We start from the raw sequence: 15,106 nt of genomic DNA, 5'->3' as shown, positions 1-15,106 counted from the left end.
AATTATGGCACAGGTCTTAAGGGCATCAGAGTACGAGAGAAAATGAGAGCCAGACATCCCTATGGAGAAGCTGCTTTGCTTTCAGAAGAAGCCTGGGAGGCTTTTCTTGGTTTTCCCGTTTCACCTTCTACCAGGGGCCTGCTTTGCCTTGCAGAGAGCTAGTTAGTAGTAAAGTCCTGTTGTTAAAGTACAGTCTGAGCAGAGGTGCTAATTTGCAGATATGCTTCTGTCATCAAAGTGGAAAGAAATTTGGCATTTAACACAGTTTGGCATTCTATCTCTGTTATCTGTGAAAAACACAATATGTCTTTCCTAAAATTACATTCATTATTTTGCAAAGGAACCTGATGGTGTAGGAAGAAGCAAACTGAGGCAGCACATAAAAGAGAATGGAGATGGAGGTTTTTGGGAATGTACAGTGCAATAGAGAAGATTCAGGAGAAGGGTGCGATTTGGAGCTGTGGGGATGTGCAGGTGGGTGTGAGAGCAAGGAGAGAACAACAGGGTATAAAATGGCTATTCAGTATGTTGTCAGAGTGGTGCAATAGCTCCAGGAAACTGGTTATGCTAACCCGGAGACCCTGATTGATTTGTCCTACTCAGGAGGGGGCAACAAAGGAGTCAGATTGTATTGAACTTGGTCTTAACAGTTAGTTTAATTATTCCTTTTAAAAATCAATAGAATTATCAATGAGAAAGTTTTCTGCAGTTTCATGTTATTGATCATGTGTCATATTTTAAATAATGTGAAGGGGAAAGAGTACATTTCTAGGCAAAATCTTCATTACACTGAAGGGAGCAAGGCTGAGATTACATGCTGTTATGCTACCCAAATTACTGCTATGGAAATCTAGTAATTACTCCCAGGAGAATTACCATAAAGCAAAAAGAGTTAGGGTTAAACTTAGGAAAAAATCTATATGAGATAAATGACAAAAATGCTTTAATTATGATGAGATGCTTAATACTTTGTGTCATTGGATAATGAAACTCTGCACTGCAATAAACTGACATTTTTTAATTTCTTTTAAACCGAGTTGTCTAGAAGCCTATATAGGCATCTCTTCATTAGTATGCAGATCTAAACTGCATTTAAGTTTATAATTTTCTGAGATCATTACAGCATCTCTGTTATATGTGCTCCCTACATGCATGCTCAGCCTCTACTTGATTAAAAATCATCATTTGGACACTTTTAAAATGCTGGCTCTAGGAGTGGGTCTAACTTATAAAATTCATTATATTTCAGAGGTGTAACAACAAGTTACATTTTAAAGCAGAATTTATAATCAAAATGGATAGTGAGACACAGTGGGCTCAATGGCGCTCAATTTCTCCCCTCAGCTCCTTTCACCTTCTTGGAGTTTGTCTTGCTGTCTTAACTGGCTGCCAGCTCTGAGCCTTCCTCACTAGCAGCAAGCGGAGCAGTGAACTCCTGTCTTCTGGGACAAGTTATGCCTCAGCCCACCTGGTTGTTTCTCTGAAGCACCAACTGATATTTGGCTAACCAAACCTAGACTCTTCCGAAGATGGGCAGAAAGGAACAAGGAAGAATTTCCAGGTCCTCCATGTGTGTTACCTTCTCTTGCTGACTCATACCACGTGTGCCTTTTTAACTGCCATGACAGAGTTATCCATTAATAATGGCAAAGGAAAAAAAAATTATTCCTGTCTGGGTAAGCGTTATGACCAGATCTTTAAGCAAAGAAAGACTAAATGAGAAAGCTGGTTGTAGACCCAGGAGTGGGAATGGCTACTGTAGGGTTCACAATGTGCCTTCCCCTTGGATGTTGGGGAAACAAGTAGCACTGCAGGAGCCATGTGCAGTTTCGGTTTGGGATCTTCTTGTGAATGCTGGTCTCAGACATGCTGTGATGAGCCAGAATTGACAGTGCTTGAAGCTCTGTGTTGGTTTTCCCCTCTCAAGACCATGAAGAGCCTGTGGCTTTTTAAAGGAATCTCTTTTTTTCATGATTCGGGCAGGAATATCATGGCAGCAGAGGTTGGGAACACTCAGCCTGTGGTTCAATCATCAACTAGAAGTTGGCAGTCCAGCAAAAACTGGTTGAAATGCAGTTCTTTCCAGGGAAATAGGCTCACTGTGGTTTTTTGTCAGTAAACTGGGCCAATATGAACAATATTGTGTAAAGGGGAGAGGGGCTCATCTTCTCTTTATTCTTAGGCAGAACGAAGCTTCTGCCTCTGTCTGCTTTTGAGAGATTAATGCAAAATGGGGTTGGCCACTGATGCAAGTTAAGATTAAGCAGTCTGACTCTTGTACCAGGAAATAGTTAGCAGATGTCAGGTAATTTCTTATCATGTGAATCTTTTACTCAGAGAGGTAGTGCTTTAAGTTTGGTGATAATATACTTTGTTTTTCCAGTCTAATGTGCACACAGAGTGCAACATATAACACCAGTTTTGCCTATGGGAGCTACAAGCAATACCTCTGTAATTAATAGTATTGCATCTCGGTTATGGACATGTTAGCCAGCATTGTAGTCATTCAGAGAAAGTGCATGATACAGAAGGGGTGGGGGTTTAAGCTTTCTCAGTGCAGGTCTCTTACCAGGCTACAAAAGCAGGCAACTGGTACTGCCTACGAACACCCTTTCTTACCTCCTTTTGGCAGATCATTTCTGTTTAGTGGCCTGGGTGAAGTTTGTAATTTGTGTTGGCATTTCTGTGCTGTTGTCCTAATGTGCCATCAGGACTCCTTTTTGATCTAGTAACTGCTTAACATTTTTAGCATTGCCCCTAGGACAGACAAGGTTTGATATGGCATCAGGGATTAGGAGAATTCCCACCATGGGATTGAAACTGCTGTGGAGCTGGTCTGGCTGACTCCTCGCACACCGTGCACATACTCCCTCAGCCCAGTTGCACATGTCTTCTCATTCTCAGAGGGGCAGAGAGACACGGCTCTGCTGACGGCTCAGGAATCTCCAGCCCTCACATCCCCATGCAGCTGCCCATGTCACGGAGGCCTTAAATCTCCGACTGTCCTTCTAACTGTTCCCCCTCCAGACTTGTAGAGGTACCAGTCTGCAGCCGAAAGAGCCGGAGCCTCCGGTGTGCTCATTGCACTGACCCGTTACTTGTCAGATTCCATAAGGTACCACTGAGATTCCTGTGATGCATTGCAGATATCTGGTATGTATATTGCTTTCTAATTTATGCTTTACCCTGTTCTTTTTTCCAGGAGATGAGCTTTTTAACAGCTACATGGGTGTTACTGTGGTGACTGTAACCAGGCAAAACCATACAGTTAGTATTGAGATAGTTCTACATTTGTGGACTTGGATATGATTAAGAGATTTTTAAAGGCACGCTGTATTTTTCGCCCTTCCCTGCAGAAGAGAGAGAGGTTTCTAATGAACTTTCAGTTACACAGTATAAAGTGGAAATGTATGATTCATCTTCCAAAGCATGTGTGTATTAGTATATATATATATACAAACACACACATATTATGCAAACAAATGTTGTGACTTCTAGCTAGTTAGAGATTTAGGAGAGATTTTCTCCAAGCATAATTAAGATTGTTTAGATATTTGACTCTTCATTTCTTTATGCTTTATTTGGATTTCTTGTTAAATTTACTTTTACCTTAGAATTTCCAGGGTTTATAGTTCTTGGTGTTTGAATAATTGCATTACCTCTGTAATATATTTTACTGTAAATCATTGCCATGTAGCCTTAACATTGCCTCCATCTTCAGGGTTTTTTTCAGTTTTACAGTGTAATTTCCCTGCAGTATGAGACTTTTGAGGACACAGCATTCTGTGATTCTCACCTGAGGAGTGCCTTTCCAAAAAAAGGTGAGAATGTGCTATCTGAAAGATGTGATTATTACTCTTGAAATTCAAAACTGTAAACTATGGGAGTTTTGAACCCAAATGTATCATTTGAACTTAGTTTCTTAGAGAAATAAAATAGAACAAGTGTAGCAATTAATGAAGAGGAGGATTGTAGTGCAAACCTAAATTCCTAATATACCGATAACTGCAAATTAATCTCAGCAATTAGATATGAGAGCTATTTTCCTCCAGTGTGCAATTCTCTCTGAAATTTTAGTGAATGTTAATAATAAATTAGAAGACTGATAAGCTGTTTCTCTAAACTCATTTAAGACAAGAAATGCATAAAATGCTACATTTCTTAAGGACTCGATTTTTAATGAGTCACAAGCTAATAGAGGACTGAGTTGAAAATCCTCTAGAATATTGCCTATCTTCAGTTAATAGAGTCACTGAATGAAAAGGTAGGAGGCAGCCTTTGATCAAGTAGTTTGAGTGCCTTCCTATTACAGCCATTGCATTTTACATCCTCAATTTAGTGCTGAGCCTGGTAGCTCATGCGTGACAGCAGCAGATCCCTCAGTAAGGCATCAAGCCTGGATCTGAAGGCTGGGGGAGGGAGAAGGATGAGATGGAGGATTGTTTCTTTTAGTCATTTGCTCCAGCTGTTAACCACCCCATCATTAAAAATCTATGAACCTTTTCAGTTTTTTGCCCACCCCCCACCCCTCCCAGCAGGCATTATAGGGAGGATAAGGAGCAACTTTATATGTTTAATGAAGAGCTTGGATACCTGCTCTGGGTTCAGTTTAGCCTTGACAGTGGAAGTGTGACATACAAATGCCTACAACTCTGAACTTCAGGTCCTCCTTCAGTTGCATTTCTGAGTCCCCAGAGCTGCACAACAGGGCTGTTCACAGTTTAGCAAGGAAAGCAAACCCAGAAGGACAAAGAACTAGAGAGGAAAGGAAGAAAATAAGCAATGAAGAGACATACGTGTTGCATGGCTCTCCTCCGGTAGAAAGATATTGGACATGTACACACACACACAAAACAAAATCAAGTCTTCCAGTAAATAGTGCCATCTCCTTTTCATTCTTTTTTCCTTAGTACTTAACATAATATTTGTGTGTTTAAAAAATTAAATGTAAAGTTGCAAAAGGGGCTGCAAAGTGGCTCCTCTGGACCTGGATCCCTACTACACTGGGGCCTGCCCCTCTTTTTGCCATCATGTTTGTTCCAGTAAAAATAAGCAATTATGCAGGACACAAGCATAGTCCAGATGTTATCTAAATCTCCCATTTATTCCCTGAATCACCTGGCTTTGCAGATCTCAGACTACTCATGGCAACACAAAGTGAAAGAAAAAATCCAAATCCTGAAGAGTAAATGCAAAGGAGAGAACAAAAGGAGAGTAAGCCTGTGAATCGATGTTGCCTGTTGGGTTACATTCTGGACTCAGGATCTGGTGTTTCAGAAAAGGCCCGTCCTTGAAACTGTCTGTGTTCTGTTACACTTGATCACTTTAACCTCCTCAACAGCAAAGGTCTTCCCTTGAAATCCTCAATGTCTGTTTGTTGTTCTTGCTTCACATTTGAAATCTAACAGGCATGATACAAATTTTATGTACCTCCAACATTTTTCCATCCCACTTGGTAAACTTGTATTGATCCAGCTATAATATATTGAACAGGTAACAAACATACTCTGGCAGGAGATGTTTCCATCCTGTCACCTGATGTTTCCATTGGAAAGCTTGCTCCAGATTGCATGCTGGAAGATATGAATGCCACTGAGTGTAGTTAAAAGGAGGGGTGACCTTTTACAGGGTCCATAACCTGTATTTGCCCTGAAAACGGTTTGGAGAAGGTCTGGAGGAGACTGACCCAGGCAGCCATTCCCAACCCCACGCATTGACCAGCAGGATGGCTCCGTGAGAGCTTTATTCTACGCCTGGACAAGAAGGCGTGTGAGCCTGTGTACACCCTGCTGTACACAGCACTGTGTGCTTTTCTGCATGCTTCCTTTTAAATTCAAACGAGGGAGTAGATACGCACCTACTTTCCTCTTTTCAGTAATTAATCCAAGAGAAGTGACCATACGGTGCAGCAATTGCAAACAGCACACAGTGATGGGCAGTCTCTATTGCTTATTTTGAATTCATTATTTCCTCTATCTTTTCAAATCAGTCATATCATTATTTTGGTCTCAGTGTGCATTGCTCCATTTTGAATTTTGCTCTGCTCAGGCTCTTCTGTTCAGTCTCTCGTAACCTGCTTGTGCCACAAAGTATTATTTCATTTTATCTGGAGGTGGCTGGACTGATGATAATATTTAATCTGTTTCAGGAAGTTTTTAGAGGTCACCAGCATCAAGGAACAACAACTTGCATTATCTCCTTTATTATGTATATTATTTCTTCAGAAGAATATTATTTAACTTCCACATGGAAAATAGAAGCATTCTTGAAATTTATGCTTGTTGCAGATGTCATATCCTCTTCCCCCAGCTTTGAAATTTGTGGTGGGTTGACCCTGGCCAGATGTCAGGTGCCCACCAAAGCTGCTCTATCACTCCCCTCCTCAGCTGGACAGGGGAGAGAAAATATAACAAAAGGCTTGTGGGTAGAGATAAGGACAGGGAGATCACTCAGCAGTTACTGTCATGGGCAAAACAGACTCGACTTGGGGAAAATTAATTTTATTTATTACCAATCAAATTAGAGTAGGGTAATGAGAAATAAAACCAAATCTTAGAACACCTTCCCTCCACCCCTTCCTTCTTCCTGGGCTCAACTTCACTCCTGATTTTCTCTACCTCCTCCCACCCAGTGGCACAGGGGGACAGGGAACGGGGGTTGCAGTCAGTTCATCACACGTTGTCTCTGCCTCTCCTTCCTCCTCAGGACTCCTCACACTCTTCCCCAGCTCCAGTGTGGGGTCCCTCCCACAGGAGACAGTCCTCCAGGAACTTCTCCAGCATGAGTCCTTCACACAGGCTGCAGTTCTTCACGAACTGCTCCAGCGTGGGTCCCTTCCACGGGGTGCAGTCCTTCAGGAACATCCTGCTGCAGCGTGGGTCCCCCTTGGGGTCACAAGTCCTGCCAGCAAACCTGCTCCAGCATGGACTCCTCTCTCCATGCGGCCACGGGTCCTGCCAGGAGCCTGCTCCAGCAGAGGCTTCCCATGGGGTCACAGCCTCCTTCAGGCATCCACCTGCTCCAGTGTGGGTTCCTCCACGGGCTGCAGGTGGGTATCTGCTCACCGTTAACCTCCATGGGCTGCAGGGGGACAGCCTGCCTCACCATGGTCTTCACCAGGGGCTGCAGGGGGAACCTCTGTTCTGGTGCCTGCAGCACCTCCTCCCCCTCTTCCTTCACTGACCCTGGTGTCTGCAGGGTTGTTTGTCTCACATATTCTCACTCCTCTCTCCAGCTGCTGCTGGTGTTGCGCAGGGGTTTTTTTTCCCCCTTCTTAAATATGTTATCACAGAGGCACTACCAACGTCGCTGATGGGCTTGGCCTTGGCCGGCGGTGGGTCCGTCTTGGAGCTGGCTGGCATTGGCTCTACTGGACATAGAGGAAGCTTCTGGCAGCTTCTCACAAAAGCCACCCCTGTAGTCGCCCCGCTACCAAAACCTTGCCATGCAAACCCAATACAAAGTTGTTACATAAATTAGAAGATTAAAAACATTTTTGGCTTTTAAAGATCTGGGCAAAATGGAAGTTGATTCTTTATTTCTAGCTTTTTTATTCAAGAAACATATTTACAAAAAGAATAAAATTTTAAGTAGGAGATGAACTGATTTAGAAAAGCGAACAATATGAATTGTAATTAATTTTATAACTGCTTAATATATAAAAGTTTTAAAGTATCCTTTTCACTGCTCCCAGGTATAAAAACTCCTAAGTAAGTAGTTGAGATTAGAGTGATCTTGAAGTTAACTGGCATGTTCCAGTCTCTGACTGGAAGTATGATTTCTGTATGGTCTGCTATTGCATATCATACACTCAGCTGATATTCATAAAAAGGCCAGCTGAAGTATTGCTGAGCCTATGGAAACAGGAACAAGTGTTTCCAGTGTTATCCCAGCAATGTTTTAGTTGTTGGGATAGGACTTTTGCTCCTACGAATTCCAGTCTCGGTGGAAGTGACTGGCGTTCTCTGTCATACTCTAATGAGTATTTGAAACGTTAAGTATTAACGATGCATTCAAATTATGGAAAAAATGTCTCCCAACTGATCTGGCCGCTCCTTTACTCAAAGGACCGTTCTCCATGTGACTGCTGCTGTGTTGGATATAGCGAGACTACAAGCTCTATACGAGCTTTTGCATATGGGGCCAGAAAGAAACTTCTGTGAGAAAGTAAGTTCTTTTTGCAAATCTGTATGAATGTGCTAGCACTAATGGCAGAAGCCACGATTCCTCTTTTAATTAAAATGTTCAATGTTATAATAAAAAGATGCTTTCTTCACTTATTCTGCAATTTTAGAGTCAAAATAAAGTAGCGCAATGATTTTAGCCTAATGTATGCAGTGTTCATGGAGCAACCCTTCATCCACTCGTTACTTGGGCAGTTTGTATCTTCTTGGGGAAAAAGACTTGAAAAATTTGACCCTTGACTGATTTCCAGCAGTTTTCTGTGCATCATAGTAAATAAATAAAAAATTGTTGTCTCTTTTTCACATTCTTTCCCTGACTGTCCAGTGAATGAAATGTCCTCACTCTAGACTCAAAGCCAACACACACATACACACGCTGCCTTGTGCACCTAGTCTTTTCCATGTAATTTGAATAAAGCATGAATATTCAAAATACTGTTACAAGCATCTGTGCAAAAATAATATAAATACTGTTGTTCACAGCCAGTCTAAAGGAGTTCTTCAGACTATCATGAGCAGTATGCTGCATAGCCATAAAGTTTAGAGGATGGAAAAGCAATTGTACTACTAGCGTTCAGGTTCCCTGAACTTAAACTCAGAGGCAGTTTATACCAGGTGGGATGGAGGACTCGCTTTCATCTCAGAGAAACATATCCTTGAAAATTATATGTATACTTTGGTGATGTACACCTGTGAATCAGGAACAGAGAACAAATTTTAACCTTGCAAATTTGTATACATCTGTTATTCCTGGTCCTGGAAATAGTTTGATTTTTTTTTTTTTAATATAGTTTGAGATTTGCAGAGGCATGGTTTCTACAGAGTTCCCTGGTGTTAGTTACATTAGCATTTTATAGGCTGCTCATGTAAACCCTTGAGCTTTCATGGCTCTCAGTATTAGTTTTTTAATATAACACAGTTCATACTGGCTTTTATTGCTGTTTAATTTAGGTTGGGTTTTTTATGTGGCTCCTCAGCTGCAAGGAATGTGGCCTACGCTTGTTTGAAACTTTTCTTGTCTGTGTAAACCTGCTATTGATGTCCTTTTTTCTTGCATATTGTAACACTCTCTAAGAGCTAAACTTGCCTGTATTTGTCATGCAGATCAATTACTCTACATAGCAAACCCAGATCTCATATTACAGGTGGGAACCCAGAACTTTTAGATGGTAACTGGAAGTCTCTCCTATCTTTGTGCCATATTTTGGTTGTTCCACAGATACAGAAATCCATAGCTGAATTGTCTAAATAAATCCTTCTTAGCAAATAATGCCTCTTATTCAAAGGACACATGCAAATAATTGCCAGCCAAATGCTAGTTATTGGCTTCTAAGTTCATGTGCTTTTTGAAGTGATCTCAATATCACTCTTCTCTTTTGGGCATCTGAAATTGTTTAAAAGCAACATGTGATTTCTCACCCTTCTATAAGAAAAAGGCAATTTCTAAATAGGGTGAAGAAAAATGTAATTTAAATAAAAGTGTATTTTATTTTGGACATTCATGTTTATAATAGCGGCTTTCCTAAACAGAGAGAGAATTTTCTACCTAAAAAGTTCTTTCTTAATAATTATTCTAGATGAATTTGTATGAACAATTCAGATAGTTTTAAAAAGCCCTGTATAAGATACTGAGAGGAGCAAAGCTTACGTTTTCACAAGTCTTATGAAGAAAGGATGTTCTTTCTTTCTTGTGCATTAATGTGTTTCATCAGAATTCCTGGGAAGCTATCCAGCTATACATAGTAAATATTTCACATACCAATAAAGTGATTCCTCAGCAATTCAACCACTCAGCACAAATGAGATTTAATTTATGGTGAATATCTGCACCTGTTAAACAGAGAAAAAGGCTCCTGACATAAGTGATCCTTTCATGCTGTTATTTATCTAAATTTTTTAAAAGGTCCTATCTTTCCAGATTATAATCTTTCAAAGATCATAATTTCACAAACATTCCCAGGCCTGAATTTTGAACTTTCATATTGAAGAGGGAATATATGTGATTTTGAGCTAAAATATATATATGGAGGGCTAAGGTCAACACCATCAAGGGAAGGCATAAAATGTGCCTATTACTGAATTAGGCATTTGTTTTGTATATCTAATGATAAAATCAATACGTGGCTCCATAGAGGAGAGATCCATCAGCCTCTATCTTGCTAGCATTCAATAAAGAGGCTGAATTTGCAAGCTTCGAGGGGGAGAAATGTTTCTCCATCTTTTGACAATCCATATTACACTAATTCAGACAGCTTTTACACAGAGCTGCACCAGTTTACTCAAGCGTTGCTTTCAATATCATTTCATTAAATCAATGCAAAAGGTTGTGTTGACCTTTTAAATATATATTTAAATCTGATCAGTGGAGCTTAAATCGATTAGGAACTGATTTTAAGCCAACTCTTAAGGCAAATAAGTGTGTCCACACGGGGTTCCTCAGCTGTTCAACGAATTGATGTGAAATCCAATTTAAATTAAGCTGCTGCAAACAAACCACTGTTGTGTTGTAAGCAAATCCCAAATGTGCCCTCCAAGTTCTTTGAGAACTTTCTTTTTAACTTGAACAGAGAACCCGAAGGAGATACAGTTAATGGAGTGAAATCTGCTCATCCCCCGTCAGGAAAGTAGGGATGACTTTGCAGTCAACCACGGTAAGAAGCTTCCAGACATCCAAGGTTCATCTGAAAGTTGCATTTGTAAACCTGTTCACTATCAAATGACGGATGTTTTTTGCTCTTCTCTCTTGCCAGCTGTAACTGCAGTGAACAAGGCGGGTGGCATCAGGAATACCGCCACTCACCAGACTCTGGCAGGAGGAGGCCTCCTCCGTATCCCACAGGCTAAAAAGATCCAAAGTAAGTTTAAAGGAAATCCCCTCTAGTTTGTGCTTGCTAGGGATTGGGACACCTAAGGTTTCCAACCTTTATCTTGCCTTCACATCAGCTCTGGTGTTTTCACGGAGTAGATTATTCCTCTCCCCTGAAACCTCACCAAAGACCTTTGCAGGACTGCGGAGAAGCCCCTTTATCTTCACAACCCATAAGTCTACAGGGGAATTTCAGAGATTTTGCTCTCAAAGCAAAGAAATGGGAGATGCAAAATGAACCGCACTCCATATTGATTCGTAATGCAAATAAGATGGAATGAAAAGTGTTTGTAGAAGGAAAAGATTACCTGATAATTTCTACACACGAACAAACCTGCAACCTGGGTTTTAATGATTGCGTTTAAAAATAGAGTGAAATGTGAACATACAATCATATAATCATACAATAAAATACACTGTGAGAGAAAGCCGGGGTGAAAGGAGTAAATAGAAGAAAATAGTAAGGTAAATTGAGGGAAAACTGTTTTAGCATAAGCAACTACCTTAATTATTAATTAGATAACATGAGAATGTGAGTTGCACTCATATGAGCTTCTGGGGGCTATTGGTCCCTCAACAGCCCCCACCCCACTCTTACCCAGATAAATTGTCATCTGCTCCATTTTCCCCCGTCCTAGAACTGAAGAAAGAGAAAACTAACAGTTTTCCTTATACTCTCCAAAATGTTTTAATTAACTGACAGTTTTGCTGTGTGAAAGAATAGTTATAAGGGCTCTTCCTCAGCTTCAGGACCCTTTCTAACCAAAGGCTGTTGTTTGATGGGCATTTGCAGAAGCTGTCTTTGCCAGTCCAACCCCCAGCAGGAGAAAGGTATCTAAATGCAAAGGTAGGTACTTTGTCACTCGTTGTATGAACAAAGGAAGGTAAGAGAATGGGCATTGTTTTTTCTCCTCCAGGCAATGAAAAGTGTCTGGTAACTGCTGATGGTTTGTACGTGTGTGGTAGTGCCAGATCTCTGGCCTCTTTCTTTTTTCAGCTTTCCTGGTTCCTCAAATTTACTTATAATATTCCCATTCAGACCTGTGCAACCAGTTGTCTTGAATGATTGCAGACTTGCAAAAGAGGGTTATGGGATGTGAGTGAACGTGAACATAAGGATCTTCCATGACAAACTCATGAGTTATTTCTATATATTGAGGTAAAGGAGCTAACACCTTGGTGGTTGTAGTAAACTCACACCCAACATAGAACTTCCTATGTGTCTTGCTAAAACCTCCCTGAAGCTGTTGCATCTTGTCCTGTTCTTTTTTTTTAAAGTCTTGTTGATACTGCAGGTGGGTGGGAAAGTATTCCTAGTGCTGGATATGGCTCTTACCCTTCCTCATATCATAGATAGAAATCAGTGAATCCTTAAACTGGGTTGAGAAATATGATTATCAATGTGGTGAGCAGACGGAGAAAGAAAAAAACAAAAAACCACAGTGACTGGAGGGGGGAGAAGAAGGGACTACATCACTTTGCAGTGGTAAATTACCAAAAGCAAAAATTACCAAAGCACTAGGCCCTGCACCTTACACTTGTTTCTCTGCTCACTCCTATTTTTTGCATTTCCTGAAGCTGTCAGGATTGAGGAGCTTGTGCTTTCTGATCAGTGAAAGCTCGCTGCTTCAAATGGCCCTTCTTTCCATTGGGGTTCTGGGGATCCAGTTGTGCTGAGCTTTGAAATGAAAGAAAAGGATGTTTGACACAGCAAGATACGTTCAAGGTATATGAACCTGCAAAGAAGTATGACAGTTTATTTTATTGTTCAGTATAGAACTGGCAGGCAGACCATGTCTTGTGGGATTCGCTGACCTAGATGCCATAATGAACTTTATAGTGGAGTCCAAAGCAAGGCTAAACCCAGTCTATTGTCTTTATCTAGCCATTAATGAGAGAGAGCAGTTAAATGCCAGAAATACTTGAAATCCTGCTTTCTGAGAACTACCTGAGTTAGGTACCACAATTTTTTGTTCCTGCTTATACTGGCATGAGAGGTAGGGGACTGCTGGCTCCCTCTTGGCTTCTTTTGTAATATCCATATAGTTTTTGCACCAGTAATTGCTGTGTCTGTGGGCCACCTAATTTGTTTTTCCCATTCCTTTGTGTCTTTCCAAGAAGAAGTGGTATAAATTTTGGGGTTTTTTTCCCTGAAATCACATCTGAACTCCACCTTCACATTCCCCCTCCCCCCCCCCCAAAAAAAAAAAAAAGCTTAGATTCGGATTTTTACAGTTTTCAATTACCAAATGGTGCCTTTGCTATGACTACCAGGGGCTTCAATAAAATGCTTTTACTGATAGCAGCATCTCTCCTATTGTGACAAAGAAGGATGGCAAAGGCTAATGAATTGTGACTTCTTGAGCAGAGCCTGCAGTTAAGAACTTGATTCAGTTAGAAGAGATCTTTGGAGGAATTTTCGGGTGCTATATTTCTTGGAGAAAGGACAAAGAATTAATGGGGGAAGACAAATGCAAAGCTGTAGCTCTATGGTTCTCACCCCCTTTCAAACAGCTTCAAAACCTTAGACTCAGTGGAAGTAGCTTCCAGACCTCCCTTTGTTGATAATGGTTTTTTCTGATTTTAGTGCTTATTCCATCTCTGTGACTCTCTCCCCACATTCAAGACCGTCAGGGAGAAGTTGTAGATAAGAATATCTGTAAACATTGTTGTAGTGTCTCCCACACAGCAGTCTGGAACTGCCTCTCCTTGTGTTACTGAAGGTTCATGGATTTCCCAAATCAGTAGGAGTTTATTGATTTATATGCAGGCAAGCTTGTGTTACTACTTTGGTTACTCTCATGGTTTTTCCTGGCTACTGTTAATTACCCTGGCAGCATCTTCCAATGTTGCTTACATGCAGTAGTAGATGAATATAACTACTTGTATTGAACTATCATAACATTCTCCTTTTTTTGCATCCTCCTTAAAAGGATAAAAGGCACTTTGAAAACTCTTGTCTAAGCAATTAAGGAGATCCAGACTGTGACCTGGTACTCAAATGATGTCTCTAGTGTGGTTAGTGGTGCTGGCTCCTGCACTTGGATTATCCCACAGCCTCTTGTCACCTCATGCAGTTCTCCTGGGATGTTCAGGTTAAAAACAATCACTCCCCTGCCACTGCTTTCCTGTTATCCTCTGAAAGACCTGCCCTCTCTCTGAATTACAATCTCAGCCTCTGTCTCTGACATCTCTTCAGGATCCCAGCTCAGGTTAAAGCAGGAGTCTTTCTCTCTCACGCCCTCACTCTTTCCCATGTGTGCATTTTTTGTCTCGGTTGCTGTAGGAGTCTCACCCTCCCACCTCTTCTTCAGCCTTGTGAATAAAAGAGGCGGCCAGGCTGCAGTTGACCTAGAGGTATGGTGATTCTTGGGCCCATGTCTTGTGTCCCCAGGCTACAGGCGGCATGGAGAGCCCTGGCTCCCCTGAGGACCTCTGCACAGGTGGTGAGCTTGGCTCCAGAACATGTCCTCTCCTCTGAGCAGAAGCTGGGATGCTGGTTTCTCTCGGGAGGTGGCAGCACAGCCAGATGTGATCAGCATCTGCAGCCTGGCACCCAGAAGGGTGGCAAAGGGAGTGGCAGGGAGGAGGTGGCGTTGGTGTTGGATTCCTTCTGAGGTGGAGTTCCTTGGTGGGGGCGAGGATTAGGATGGGGAGCGCAGGGGTGTTGATGCATAAGAGGGATGACTTCAAACACATTCTTGAAGCAGAGTGGAATCAGCCCAACATCCTCACCGTAACACACTGGGGTCTGTTGATCCTGATCATATTTCTCTGTATCAGCTGATGATGATTGCCAGGTGTGATGTGGGGCTGGGATGCCCACTGTGGGGACAGTGTCATTTGTTGAGCCTAGAGCCACATCCCCAGCTGCTCTTTTTCACGTGTGGGGAAAGGCTGTCTGCAGGGGATTGGGCACAGTCATTAAGTATCATGGTTTTTGCAAGCACCTACTTACCTGCAGGCTGTCACGATGGTTGTATGTTATTTTATCTGCAAGTTATCAAGCAGCTTTAGGTAAAATACAATGAGAAAGGAAGAGCAACAATTAGTCACC

The 15,106-nt window shown here is 41.5% G+C and overlaps 1 protein-coding gene across 2 annotated transcripts in view; it reads left to right on the top strand.

The window, feature by feature from the left end:
- The window catches only part of XPNPEP3 (X-prolyl aminopeptidase 3), a 31,150-nt gene extending 18,640 nt beyond the window's left edge, over positions 1-12,510 (top strand). The window contains exons 11-19 of one of the 2 annotated variants that reach the window (XM_072868456.1): positions 341-474; positions 1,345-1,676; positions 3,028-3,153; positions 3,722-3,821; positions 6,706-7,048; positions 8,067-8,166; positions 10,751-10,834; positions 10,934-11,038; positions 11,843-12,510. The gene's annotated coding sequence lies outside the window, so the exon portion shown is untranslated. The remainder of the gene's footprint in view (positions 1-340; positions 475-1,344; positions 1,677-3,027; positions 3,154-3,721; positions 3,822-6,705; positions 7,049-8,066; positions 8,167-10,750; positions 10,835-10,933; positions 11,039-11,842) is intronic. The other variant, XM_072868448.1, reaches the window with a different exon arrangement.
- Positions 12,511-15,106: the final 2,596 nt, after the last annotated feature.

The sequence above is a fragment of the Ciconia boyciana genome, chromosome 1 (assembly GCF_034638445.1).
Source record: "Ciconia boyciana chromosome 1, ASM3463844v1, whole genome shotgun sequence".
In the NCBI taxonomy this organism is placed as follows: domain Eukaryota; kingdom Metazoa; phylum Chordata; class Aves; order Ciconiiformes; family Ciconiidae; genus Ciconia; species Ciconia boyciana.
The sequence above is the reverse complement of the archived record's forward strand: the minus strand, read 5'-3'. Positions and strand labels throughout refer to the sequence as shown.